General features: G+C 40.1%; 1 pseudogene; it reads right to left on the bottom strand.

Moving 5' to 3' along the window:
* Positions 1-513: 513 nt before the first annotated feature.
* LOC118716783 lies at positions 514-632 on the bottom strand (annotated as a pseudogene).
* Positions 633-13,524: the final 12,892 nt, after the last annotated feature.

The following is a 13,524-nucleotide window of genomic DNA, read 5'->3' on the forward strand; positions in this document are numbered from 1 at the left end:
TTATACACCAGAAAATACGGTAAATGGAGTTTTCCAATAACTAAATTCAGTATGAATTTTTTAAATTTATGTTAAAAAATTATAAATTTAGTTTCTCAGTTGCACCCACCCTATTTTAAATGCGTGGGAGCCACACATGGCTAGTGACTACCGTACTTGGATGGCACAGGAGCACACTTTGAAAACAGACAGTCCTGCCACTTCTTCATACAGTTTTGGACATGTTATCTAACTTTTCTTTGCTCCATAATATCTTTTGAGAGTAAATTTCTGATTTATAATTTACAAATATACAACAGAAAAATATAATGTCCTCCATATATTATCTTCAAGAATATTAGAAGTACTATATCTAAAATGCATAGCAGTGATAACAGATTCTGGAATTTCAAGTAAATAAAATCATACAATATGTAGTCTTTTGTGTAAATTTCTTTTTCTCTGCATAATGTGGTGTTTGTGTGTGTGTGTGTGTGTGTGTGTGTGTGTGTGTGTGTGTGTGTGTGTGTTTTCAGCCGACAGCACCCGGAATTCCCAGGGAGCCTTCCATCCAAGTACTAACCAGGTCCGACCCTGCTTAGCTTCCGAGATCAGATGAAATCGGGTGCATTCAGGTTGGTATAGCTGTAGATTGCATGATGTTTTTGAGATTCATTCATGTTGTTGTGTATTTACTCCTCTTTATTACTGAGCAGTAATGTGGCTGCTTTTAATCAGGAGAACTCCTGACCTGACTCCACTGCCCACCCCCCAATCAGCTACTCCATTCTTTCACAGCTCAAGAAATTCTTCATCCTGTCAATCTAATAGGGACCTCCCTAATGTTTCTAGCTTTTGATGCTAACTCAACAATTAGTGAAAGTACTTTACAAAATTTACTCCTGTAAATTTTATGTGCAGTTACAAGTTCTCCTGAGCCTTCTATGGAGAGGCAAAGCCTTCCTAATTCCTTCATACAACGTCTTAGTTTTCACTTCCTGGTCATTTTCTGTGTTCACTCTTTTAGTACAATTTTCAACTCAGATTTATTTGTTTTCTTGTTTATTGAATAGCTCCTTTATTAGATTCTAAGTTCCATAGGACAATATCATATCTATTTTAAGTACCAGGGTCCACCTAGCACTTAGTTCAATGCCTGGCAATTGGAAAACCCTCAAATATTTGTTAAATTAGCGAGTATATAAAGTACAGAAGGAAGTCACTTTTGAACATGCTGCGTTTTTGTCTATATGTGAAGTATACATGGGACAGCAGGCAGTGTTGGAGGGTGGGGGATGGCAGGGCAAGCTGGAGCTTGGAGAAAACACTAATTTCTATGAGAAACATCTCTGGGAATGCCCCAGCCAAATGCACCGACTTCATTCCTGGCAGGAAGGATAAACTTGAGTCTCTATCTGCATTCCTTTTCCAGGGACCCAAGAGTAGCCTAGACCAAAGTCTGATGTTTCCCTTAAAACCTACAATCAATCATATTAACCTGGGCCCTGCTTTTATTTCCAGCCCTGCTTAGGTCTCCAGAATTAAGTAGGACACTGTCCTCTTACCATCATGCCCCAAAGTCCAAATGTGGGAGAGGATTTTTAAAATATTAATTTGTTTTTCTCTGCCTGTGTTTTTCTTCCCCCACTTTCAAGCAGAAAGCCAGACCTTTGGATTTATTTCCTCGCTTTAAAGGAGTTTGTGATCCATAAAGGCAGAAATTGCCTTTAGGTGATTTGCGTCTCGGGCTTGTTTCCCCAAAAGGCAGGGATCTTGAAAGAAACATCCTGGGGATGGGAGGGAGGGGGAATGGGAGGGTTGTAAAGGAAGAAGAGCTATTTCCCCAGACTGGAAAGGGGTTCGGGTTGGCACACCCCTCAAACAGGGTGACTCACACCCAGACTCCCAGCACCATGGAGGGTGGCAGGACCCCAGAAGGAAATAGCTGTGGGCCCAGCAGCAGTGATGACTAGAGGACTCCCAGCTCTGCAAGGAACGCCCCACCCCCCTCCTTCAGTAGGTCCCATAGCGTGGGACATACAATTTCAGTGGTCAGTCTGACATCCTAAAGTGAGAGGGCTTTCTTCTGATTTTTGTTCGATGTCCCCAGAAAAAGAGAAAGAAGAGAATTCCATCCTCATGTTCTCCTTTGTAATGGCTAAGATTGCATTTTCTTGCTGTCTAGAAGAGGTGGAGAGAGACTCAGGGGTGAAACACTAAGGAAATATCCCATTTATTAAGCAGTTGATAGTTTGCAGTCAGAGTATTAAGGACAGAGAAGAAAAGAAGGAGAAATAAAGCCATAACAAAGAGAGGAGAAAGGGAAACATCAGAGAATGAGGGACAAGGAGGCAAAATGTGGCAAGAGTTCAAATAGCGGCCCACCCACCATAGAGCTGGATAATTGTGAAATAAGTTAACAAGCTGCTAAATCATATATCCTGTCTCATTCCTTGACAAATGAATAGACACAAAGATAGAATGAACAACTTTGTTTAAAGCTATGGTTTTTATATGACTGAAAGTCAACAAACTCTCAAAGATGACTGGATTTAATTACATTGTGCATGTCTGGGTGTTTACATGATGGGCTAGTAATGTTTGATAAGTAATAAAATAGCTCATTAATTCACAGATACATTCCATAATTTTTTCTCTTGCCTTTGTTTCAGCAAAACACTAATTATGCTACCATCAACTCTCCCACAGATTTTATATTCTATTGACAGTAATGCTAAAACAGACATTTTCTTGAAATATTACACTTCTCAGGTAATTTTTTATTATTAATTTCTACCTGGAGAACATTTATTCTACTAAAGCAGTAGCAACTGAAGTTGCTAATCAAATTCCTTTGTACGTCATGTTCAAACATTGTATTTGAGTTGCATGCAATAGGCTAGTGTCAACACAAAAATATACAAAGTATTTTAATTTCAATATGTACATTCTCATCATGATTTCCACCATTTTTTAATGTAATATGTAGAACCATATAATAATGTGAAGAAAAATACTTTTCACATCATATCTAGATCCGCATCCACACAGATTTAGCAGTCATTTGGATTATTTTAGAAGACGTTTCTAAGACTCCATGTGCTAGTGCTCTGTGCTAATTTGTAAATACCTCTGGAACCACAAGAAGAAATAAAAAAGTGGAAGCTCAATACTACTGGGAAATGATACTTATCACAAGAGACCCTGTTACATTCACACTATTAGAGAGTGATTTTACAAGTTCCTTAATTTGTCTTTTCTCTTACCTGAGCACTTCTGCTGCTCTGATCTTTCCACGCCTATCAAGGTAGTGTCCATCTCTGGTGCACGTAGCAGCATCACAGCCCAAGGTGTTCATGGCATCTGGAGTCACTTTTTCCTTTCTAAAGACAAAGGACAAGGACAGAGAAGCAATTCCTGGGGCCTGAACAGTGTCATTTCTGAAAGTGAGCGAGTTAGGGTCACATTGTCCCAGCACTGCACACTGGGCCCCATGTGACAGAAGTGCCCACGTGTCCTTTCATTTTTTGTGTCTCTTTGTGAAAAGTGGAGCTCTCTACAGTGTGAGGCCAGGGAAGAGTCCTTTTTGTCTGGTTTAATTCAGTACTGAGAAGGAGAAAGGGAAATGAAGAGAGGGAAGGAGGCAAAAGGAAAGAAAGGAACAATAGATGATAATCTCAAACTACTTCCCACACATCCAAAAAACAAAAACCTCTAACCTAATAGGCTCTGTCAAAGATACTCCTAAACTCTAGAGTGCCCAAGGGGAACCTTCAATCACGTCAGTGGCCGGCAAACTGTGGTTCGTGAGCCAAATGCTGCTCTTTGGCCCCTTGAGTGTGGCTCTTCCACAAAATACCATGTGCGGGCAAGCACATACAGTGTGATTGAAACTTCGTAGTCCATTCTCAGAAGTTGGTTTTCGGCTCTCAAAAAAAATTTCAATCATTAATATTGTTGATATTTGGCTCTGTTGACTAATGAGTTTGCCAACCACTAAGCTAGGATAAAGGACATAAATAAATATATGCAATTATGTGAACCCATGTACTTTATATAACTTGCATATAACTACATTATATATAATTTCAATATGTAAATACAGTATATATATCCTCTTCTTGTGTTTTGATATATATGATACATATATATATATATATATATATATATATATATATATATATTGCAAATGAAACTCTTTCCTTCTGCTTTACCCTTTTTATAATCTCTTCACTAATGGGAATTTGGGGGTGTGGGTAGAGGATGGTGAAGACAAATAAAATATTCAGCATTACTGGTCCCCAGATTTAGGACTTCAAGGAATAATAGGAATTTTTTTTTATTTTGGTAAATTTAGAAATTCATAAGGAATTGACCATTTTCTGAAGAGGAAGGGCAAAATAGGATATTGAAAATAAATATCAACCACTTATAATTTCCATCAATTCATGGAAAAGACATTTCTAACACATATACACACAGTCACAAAGAACATCAACTTAGAATAAAGATCATTTCTTTAAATGGGTTCATTTTTGAAAAATGACTTACCGTATTTTTCTGACCATAAGACGCACTTTTTTCCCCCCAGAAGTGGGGGGAAAAAGTCCCTGCGTCTTATGGTCCAAATATAGCCTACACATATACTTTAAAAAAAAAGTTTTTTTACTTGGCTTGCTCTGTGTGGTCTGTGTGTGCCTGCCCGGCTCTAAAATGGTTCTAAATGCTGCTGTTTACTTTACAGGGTTGATTACATGTGTTTATGACTGTGATGTTGGGTTTTAATGCACATAAAATATTTTAGGACACTATTTGTTTCAGAATCTTTTTTTCTTCATTTCCCTTCTCTAAAAACTGGTGCGTCTTATGGTCCGGAGCGACTTATGGTCCGAAAAATACGGTACTACATTTATTTATTCATTTGTTTGTTCATTCATTTGTTGAAAAGATCTGGTGAAAACATCATCAGGAACATGATGTTGTCCTTGGACCGACTTTTGGGATCCTGCACCTGGGTGTGCCCAAACAAGATGGGCCCAAGAAGCTCTTATAAGATCTTTGCTGAAAGACAGCAGAGCTTGGATACTGTAGGACACATTTTTTTTGTATGAATAGGTTGTTGAGGAATTTATCACTTATAGAAGTCTAGAAGTCATTAGGTATTTTCATTGAACTGGCTTCAAAATATCCCTACAAAGGTCCCAAGTCATCAAGATGTAATTGGCTTATTTAAATGTCAAGCATAAGAAAACCAACAATATATCCATCTAAATTGAACCAGGGACTAGGGAAGGATGGAGAGAGCACCAGATGTCACTGTGAAACATACGACCAGGTGAACGGCACAAACACATGCCCTCTAAAGGCCCAGATGACAGCTGGATGACAACCATCCCAGAGGAATGAATGAGGACTTCTTACTCACCCTGAAAATTGAAAGGCTCACAGAGTGTTGACAAGTGGCGTTTTAATCCCCTCTGTAATGCAGACCTGGTGCTGAACTACGATATGTAACCTCTCAACAGAATTGCCAGAGTGGCTGGCCTCTGAGCACCCCCGGCTCCCCTGTAAGAGTGGGAAGGCACAGTCACACCCCAGGCTGCAAAGCAAAGGCTCACTGGTCTCCTAGGATAATCAGGCTTTCTTCTCAATGCAACCTACAGGGAGCTTTCCTCACAGGAGGAAAAGACAAAGCAGCTGATCATGGGCCATCAAGCTCAAGTTGGGCAGCCTGAACACACCACTTACTGGTTAGACTCTGGGCCCATCCCTCCATTTCCCTGAACCTCCATTTCCATGCATTTAATTTGGGCTGATGCCACTTACATAACTGTGTTGCCAAGGGAATTAAATAACATGTTGTAAATGCAGTAACCTACTCAGCAGACACTATTATCTCTCTTCTAATGATGTTATTTTCCTACCTGAATATGGACATCCCATCATCTGCCCACATTTCCTACAGGCCCATCATTTCATAAAATGACTACCACCTTCAGAAAATGAGGAGGAGGAAGAGAATGCCTGTCATCTTAGAGGATGCGATGTCACCAATTACCTGTGGGCAGCCCTGAAGCTCTGTGACACCCTCGGCCTCCTCAGCTACCCTCCAGCCAGCCCAGCATCCTAAACCAAGCATGAGGTTTACTGCTACAGGAAACACTCCAACTTCTCAAGGAGCACATTCAGGAGAAGAGCTGTTTGCTGAGCCCCTTTCTTCCTTCCGTCACTACTTGCCAGCTCACAACAGCTGAGCGGTCCTGTCCGATACATACTAGCTGTCTTCACACACATGCTGAAAAACCACAATGGAAGTGCCCCCTCTATGGCATGAACCGGATCCCTGCTATTTATAAACAACAGCCCACAGGCAGGCTTTCTTCTGTAACTTGCATTTCTCTGCAAGCTGCACCAGAATAGAGATGTGTTCATACTTTCCAGTCACCTGGATTGCCACTTCAAAAAGGGAGTGATAGACAAATATGGTGCAACTCATTTACAACATTTTCCCATGTTTAACTTCCAAAGTTGAGCGTATTAAGCACAGTTGCCAAAAACAATTTTTTTTCCTAAATGCAATTTTTTTTTCTTAGTCTCTTAGAGACTAAGAAATCCACCCCCCCCCCCCCCCACACACACACACACTGTTTCTTCTTAGAGGCCAAGAGTTTTTCACTCCCAATCTGTAATACCCTGCCTGGGCTATCACCCAAATGGCTTTCACACTTAAAGTGGAAAAAAAAAATTAAGTGCTCCTGTAATAAAAAAAAATTAAAAAAAAATAGTTCTGTCTGCCTTGGAGTCAAAAAACTCACTTTCCTGAACTACTGCTTTGAGATCCCAAAGCTAAATGTACCAATGGGTCTACAATGGTGCCAGGAAGCTAACTAGAGAAGGAAGAAAATTCCTTCGTTTCTCTGTCTGGAGCACATCCAGGTGTGTTCTCCTAGTTTTAACCTACAAATGTTTGGGGGGTTAGGAGTTTTCACATCTATTCTCTCGTTTTCCTACAAAATGAATTTGGTACAACTTCAGAAGTTGTTATCATTTCCACATAGTAACAGGCTAAGCTGGTTGCTGAACAGATTTTTCTAAGTTAGTTACAGGGAGATTTCACCTGCACTTCTAATATTTATAAGCAGCGGCTCAACAGGCAAGCTTTATTCTAGAACTGGCATTTTATCATATTATCATCTAATATGATATTGAATTTATCTTAATGACAGGAGGAAAAAAGCAGTTAAACCAATCTCCATCAGTGACTCTTCTCTTTGAAGGGCTAAACAAATATCTTCATATCTCAAAAGTATATGTTATCCTGTAATCTGTGTGTATTTTTTACAAGGCAAGCTTGCCCAGGGGAAGAAATTTGAATCAATTTGCTTTAAACATCTTTACCTACATCACTAAGCATTACTTCTTGTCAATCCCTTATAAAGGTAACTTTGTAAATCCCAGTTTTATTTAAGGCCAACCTCAGAGTAGTGGAGGTGGCCTAGCAAGTCTTTGAGGATTTTGCCAATTCATAAAACACTAGATTTCAGTTCTTCGTACCCTGTGTTTTTGTTCCCCCCCCCCCCCCCAATTAACTGTACATGTTCAAGTCATTATTTCCTTTAAGTGTTTACCCTTACATCACTTCTAAGCAAGTCTAATGGCATTTTTCAAAGGCAATTTTAAAAAAATCGAAGATCAGTGAGGCCACAAAAAAATAGAGATAAGATCTATATTTGAGAAAGGGATAGCTCTGAAAATCATAGAGTACTCAGTTTAGCTTTCATACTTTGAAAAATACTAGAACAAATCATCAAAAAATCACTTTGCAAACACCCATACGATTGCAGAATCCCAGGTAATAATCAACAGTGCTTTGTGAAGAGCAGTCTTGTCAGAACCATCTAATTCCCTTCTAAAACAGAGTGAGAGGCCCAAGAGATCAGAGAAATGAAATAGATGTAATGGAACTCGAATTTTACAAAGCTCTTGATGCCATCTTCCGTGATATGCTCATCAACAGATGACTTCACAGGAAATTTGTTGTCAAGACACAGCTTGAAGTTGGTGGGTAGGGTGTTGGTAGAAGCTATTTGGTGTGATATTTGGCCCAGAAATGAATAGCTTCTGGATGGTCTATTAGGCTCATCAGTCCCAAACACAGTCCTAGTATGGGCTCAATCAACACTTTCCACTTGTTCAGTGAAAAGATGATGAGTAGGAGAGCTATTGCTTGGTGAGTCATCATGACTTCCAAGTGAATGGGTAGGTGGGCGGGGACAAGCATATTAGGGAAGAAGAAAATTTTGCCCCTCCTTACGCTAACCAGTCCATTTGTGTTATCTGCCCAGTTCTCCATTGAAACATTTTCTAATTGATTTGTAAAAGCTAATCATATATAAAAATATTAAAACTTTGTCATATATGTTACAAACATTTTATACTATGTTGTTATTTGCATGGTTACATAAGAGTGACTTGAAGGTTAAATAAAGAGCTATGGTCCCTATTCCTTCTTTTTTGAGAAAGTATTTTAATTGTTCTTTCAGGGAATTCTCTAATACAATAATACCCACCAGCTCTTAAGAATCATTAAATTGAGTATAATGAGAATATAATCACCACTTAACATTTTCTTGAAACTTCCAGATTTCATTTAACTCTCTGCCCTCCTAGGGAGAAATTGTGCCACTGCCTTTAAGGGCTGACCATTTTTGCATAAAGGAAATGCTAAAGTACTATCGGCAGGTTCTTTCCAATCTTGACATCTCCCCATCTTGACAACTTTCCTTTCTTATTTCTATCAACTCAGTTTTCTTGGCCTCTGTCTTCTCCCTATAACTAAAGAAAGTCTTCTTTGTATAGTTTACTCCTTCAATGTTAAAAAAATACGTTCAAACAGTAAAAATCCCAACAAATTACAGGTATAGGACTTTATTATGCTTACAGAGAAAAATAAATAGATATGGCTATAAATGAACAATCAAACCCTGAAAGTCATTATTGGTTTAGTAATAATTTGGAGGGAGATCAGAAATAAAAGGTGATGTAAAGAGAACTGAATAATGGAACTGGATTTATGTTGGAGGAACAACAGTTACAGACACTATATTCTGCATATTTATTGCTGCATAAAAAATTACCTCAAAACTTAGTAGCGTAAAGCAGCAGAAGTTTATTATCTCATAATTCCTGTAGGTCAAAAACCCAGGAGCAGCTTAGCCTGGTGATTATGGCTCAGGGTCTTTCATGACTCTACAAATGAAGTGTGGCCAGGCTGAGGGTCTGCTTCCAAGCCCACTCACATGGGGCTTGGCCAAAGGCCTGAGATGCTCAGCACACTGCTCCCTTGGATGCTCACAACAGGGCAACTGGCAGAGTGAGTGGTCCAAGAGGGAGGGAGAGAGAGAGAGCAAAACAGAATCCAGTGTCTTTCCTGAGAGACAGAAAATGACTCATACCACCTCACTTGACAGCAGCACTCTAGAAAACAATGGCACCTTGGGCTTTTGAAGTTTCTGAAGAGAAGAAGCTCTCTGCTTCCTGGATCCCCAGGCTGCTTGTTCACTGGCTGTTTGATTCTGTAGCTTATCCTCAAGGCCTTTCAAGAGATGCTCCTTTCCCTTCTCTCTCCCAACACCCCCCTTTTTTTGTGCTTAAATCTTTGAAGTTGCCTTGCTCTCTGCCATCTCTTGGCATTTGCACTGGTTTCCTCTCCCATTTATATAAACTCCTTATAAGATCAATCCCTACACATTCTCCAGGTTTCAGCTTAGATGTCATTTCTTTCTAAAATTTATCCCAACTCTGCCTTCCAAAAGCCAACCCTGACCCTCCAATGGGCTATGATCCCTTCTGTGTGGTCCTGTAGTGCTCTGAACTCTCCTAGCATCCTACCCATCCAACTACGTTTTCATCAATTACTTAGTTACAGGAAGTCCTGTTCCATCCCAAACTCTGTGAGGACAGGAACCATCTCTGTTCTGTGGATTTCTGTGTCTGTGTCTAGCTCATTTCCCTAAGATTAAGAGTCTTAGAAAACATTGGAATAATACAGAATTTTATTTTTAAAAAGTTTCCTCCATCTTCATTGTAAATAGTTATGCAATATTTTATTTTTGAACACCATTGCCAACCTGCTTGATTATTGCCACATGGCAGTTTCTATGCATACCCATTAGTCAAACAATAGTCTGGAAAGAAATATCCACTAAAAAAATGCTCTCTTACATAATAGCATGTGGGAAAGTGGGTGAATCAGGGAAGGAGTTATCATTTCTCACTGCCTGGTGTGCCAGCCACTGGCATCATAAAGAACCGTTATCGCCAAAGAGAGAGTGACATGAGCAGAGCATCACTGCCCAAATCTGGACAGTGATACTCCTGACTGTTGGAGATTTCAGGAAAGATTTTTCAGAATCACAGATGAACACATCCCTAAAGTATGATCCTTAAAAACACTCACAGCTGCTCACTTCTCCTAGAGCCATGGTCGGCAGACTGTGGCTCGCGAGCCACATGCGGACCTTTGGCCCCTTGAGTGTGGCTCTTCTACAAAATACCACAGGCTGGGCGATTCTATTTTGAAGAAGAGGCATTAGAAGTTTAAGTTTAAAAAATTTGGCTCTCAAAAGAAATTTCAATCATTGTACTGTTGATATTTGACTCTGTTGACTAATGAGTTTGCCGACCACTGTCCTAGAGGAATCTAATTACATACTTGTCTAAACAGCCATGCATCTCTGCCCTGGTTCCAGCAGTCCCGTTTTTCACAGGAAAGCAATCAGATAGTAAGTTGACTGGTCCGAATTCTATGATGAGATCTTAATTAAAATTCTACAAAGTCATCTCTTCGAACACCTAAGAGTTCCTTTTTAGGTGATGGGAGAGAATTGACCTTTTCAATAGAGGTGTGTGTTATCAAGCACTTAGTACATAATCAAACTATCCCTGAACTGGAGCAATCAATCAAAACGCCTTTGTAGGCCTAGAATAGTGGCTCCTGGGATTTCAAACGACCTGTGTCCTTTGCCTTGAAGCTTAATCTGTCCTGTAAGCAGGGCCTCCTGTCACCTCGATGAAATTTTAACATGAGTGAAAACACTTGTTTTAACCACCATGGTTGGGCTTTTATGAGCTCATACATCAAAACACACACTAGTAATCAAAGAAAATCTTCCCATGTGATCCATCTTTCAAATAAGACTATTTTTTAAGCTACAAAGTGCTTTACAAAACAAACAAGCAAACAAAAAGTCCCAAACAAAACAAGCCCTTTTATCAAAAGAGTAATACAAAGTAAAAAAAAGAAATTTAAAGTTTGGAAGAGAAAGAAAACACGTGAACTAAAATACTTCCAATTACAAATTGAAAAATATCACCCTAGCTGGTTTGGCTCAGTGGATAGAGCATCAATCTGCGAACCGAAGGGTCCCGGGTTTGATTCCGGTCAAGGGCAGGTACCTTGGTTGCAGGCTCCTGGCCCTGGTCGAGGGCATGCAGAAGGCAATCAATTGGTGTTTCTGTCTCTCCCTCTCTCTAAAAATCAATGGGAAAAATATCAAGGATTAAAAAAAAAAAATTGAAAGGTTTTTTTGGTGCCACATCCTTCTTGCTGATGTTTTGATTACCATTAAAGTAGCCAAAACTCATAACAATGCCTGTTGACTAAAGATCAGACTTTTAGTCATATAGGAAATAGTATCACCAAGAAGCAAGCTTCTCAGAGCTGAGACCACTTGTAGCAAAGCCCAGGCTGAACTTTTTTAAAGAAAATGTATGACAGTTTGGTTGGCCCATGGTGAAAGAGAAATGTTCAGTAACTGATTAGAAGAACAGAGCAGAGAGCACATGGAGTGAGACAGAGCAATATAAAAGAGGGAGCTAAAGGAATACCCTGGACAACCGTGTTCTGGTCACTGACCTGCTGACCGAGGGGAGAGACGGAGGACACGGGCTCTATTCAATTCACTTGTCATTCAAGTCATTTGACATGTGTGGATCCAATTTCTCACCTGTAACATGGGGAATAGAGATCCACAAATCTCTATTTACAATGCCAAGATGGACTATTCAAAGAATATCAGTTTTTTCATGATGCATTTGGGGCAAAACTTCCAGCTATAAGATAATTTCTGGGGAATCTTATATATAGCATGGTGACTATAGGTAGCAATACTGTATTATATATTTGAAAATTACTTAGAGTAAATCTTAACTATTGTCATACACACAGAAATTGAGGTGATGGATGTGTTAACTAAGCTTATTGTGACAACCATTTCACAATATATACATGTGTGTATCAAATCGCCACCATGTATACATACCTTCAGTTTACATACTATGCCATAACCTATTAAAGCTGTGGGGAAAAGACAACTTTATAAACCCGAGCACCAACATGCTGTATCTTCTTTCCCTTGCAGGTCTGTGGTGGGGTTACAAGTTTATATGAGTTTTACAAACCTAATAACAACTAACAGGAAAGAGACATCGAACACTGCTCTTTGTAACTTGTGCAAAATCAAATCTTCGGCGGAAAAAGTCAAAGGAGCACAAAATTCCACAACGTGGAAATGGTGTCTTCCAAGGCTGAAGGAACTGAACACAAGTCCTTTTGGTTCTTCTGGCTCAAAGCGCAGCCACAGAAGGTCTGCAAGGTCCAGCCCAACCACTCAATGAGAAAGTAAGTCCACCCTCTCAGAGACTGGGGCTAGATCCTTCATGCTTAGCTTGAGTCGCCACTGAAAAATCTCATTAGGGACACTTCACCCTTTGCTTTTAAGACCATCTCTCAGGAACCCAGTGTCTGGGAACCAAGGCCACTGGCCTCAGAGACATCTTCACAACTGCTTGGCACCCAGGAAGCTGTTCTTGTCCACACTAAGACTTCGATGCTTAAAGATGTGCCTGGAGTCAGGTGGACCCATTATCACTGAAGAAAGCCCGAGTTTCCCAGGTCAGTCATAAAACTTGAAATTACATTTCATTGACACTGATTACTTGGAAAATAAATACAAGGGGCTGCGAAAATCTGAGATTTAAGAACAAAGTTTAATACAATTTCTTGAGTGAATCCAAAGTCTTGTTTTCATTCACCAAGGAACCACTGACAGGCTTGGAGGTGGGGATGCTCTGTACCCTGCTGCACCAGCCTCTTCTGCATTGGATGCATGGTGCCAAGACTTGACCTAATAGATGTTGGGGGAAAGTAGGCTTTATAGTGAAGTCCTTCCACGAATGAGAAGCTGCCCAGTAAGGAAAACTGCTCTGCTTGCTGCATGGCAGTTCCAGTCTCACTCTGTCAGTGTCTCTTCCTCTGTCCCCGTGGTGCTGGCCCTGGGAGAAGGCAGACACATGCTGACCTGGTTGCTTTCTTTGTTGGTGCCTTTGTGATTACAAGGCCGGCAGCATTCTATCTTTGACACATTCTGCTACTTCCCCAACCCTGGGGAGGAACAAAAATCTCTAGCTCAAGTCCAACTTTCTGCCACATGACACAGGATATGGCCAGGGTACTCCCTATGGTAGTTTCTGTTAGAAGAGACT

The sequence above is a fragment of the Pipistrellus kuhlii genome, unplaced genomic scaffold (assembly GCF_014108245.1).
Source record: "Pipistrellus kuhlii isolate mPipKuh1 unplaced genomic scaffold, mPipKuh1.p scaffold_m20_p_12, whole genome shotgun sequence".
NCBI classification, from domain to species: Eukaryota; Metazoa; Chordata; class Mammalia; order Chiroptera; family Vespertilionidae; genus Pipistrellus; species Pipistrellus kuhlii.